The sequence below is a fragment of the Mastigoproctus giganteus genome, chromosome 5, assembly GCF_048544385.1.
Source record: "Mastigoproctus giganteus isolate SK-2022 chromosome 5, ASM4854438v1, whole genome shotgun sequence".
Classification (NCBI taxonomy): Eukaryota; Metazoa; Arthropoda; class Arachnida; order Uropygi; family Thelyphonidae; genus Mastigoproctus; species Mastigoproctus giganteus.
Genome location: NC_143579.1, coordinates 8,707,275 through 8,708,122, shown reverse-complemented (window position 1 = coordinate 8,708,122; position 848 = coordinate 8,707,275).

Below are 848 nucleotides of genomic sequence, written 5' to 3'. Positions count from 1 at the left end.
TTAGGCGACCTCTATACTAATATTGAAATAAGTCACTAATGGCGGTAGCTGTTTTGGAAAATGTTTCTAAATTTGTAGTAGTAGTAATGGCAAATGATGCAAGAAAGTAAACATATATAACATCAGCAGAAAAAAAAAAAAAAAAACACAGTTCCCCAATCTATCCTCCAAGAATTTGTTTAGTTCTCCCTTGAATTTATTCCACTTATAAACTTCCACAACAACGGATGGAGTTTCTTTTCCAACAATCAACCACTCGCTAGCTGAAGGCAAACTTCCGCACATCCATTCTTCAACCATCACTCATCAACCCGAACCCATAAACCCCCTCCCCACATGTGTAGTCTCGACAAACGGAAGAATACCATTAACATTCAATTTGCCCAATTCATTCAAGGCTTTAGCATTAGTAGAGGCATTTAATGCAAGAAAGCAAGCTTATGCAGCATCAGCCAAAAAAAATAATAATAATAAATAAATAAAAAATAACCACTTCCACTTCACCCCTCTGTTCGTTCGAAATACCTGTCCAGCTGAGCCTTAAACTTATGTAGGCTATCAACTTCCACGACAAGGGATGGAAGTCTGTTCCACCAACCAACCACTCGCTGGCTAAAGGCAAATTTCCTCACGTCTATCCTACATCTGTCCTTCCTCAATTTGAATTTATGCCCTCTCAGGTGATTATTCAGGTGATCTCAGGCTTTAAGCACCTCAACCACATCTCCCCAAAGGTGAGATGTGGTTGAGGTATAATTTACACAACTGAAATCCTCCGGGCAAAAGCACTCCTCCCCCCACCAATCCGGTCACCCCCTCTGCACCTGCTCCATCAGATACACATTCTT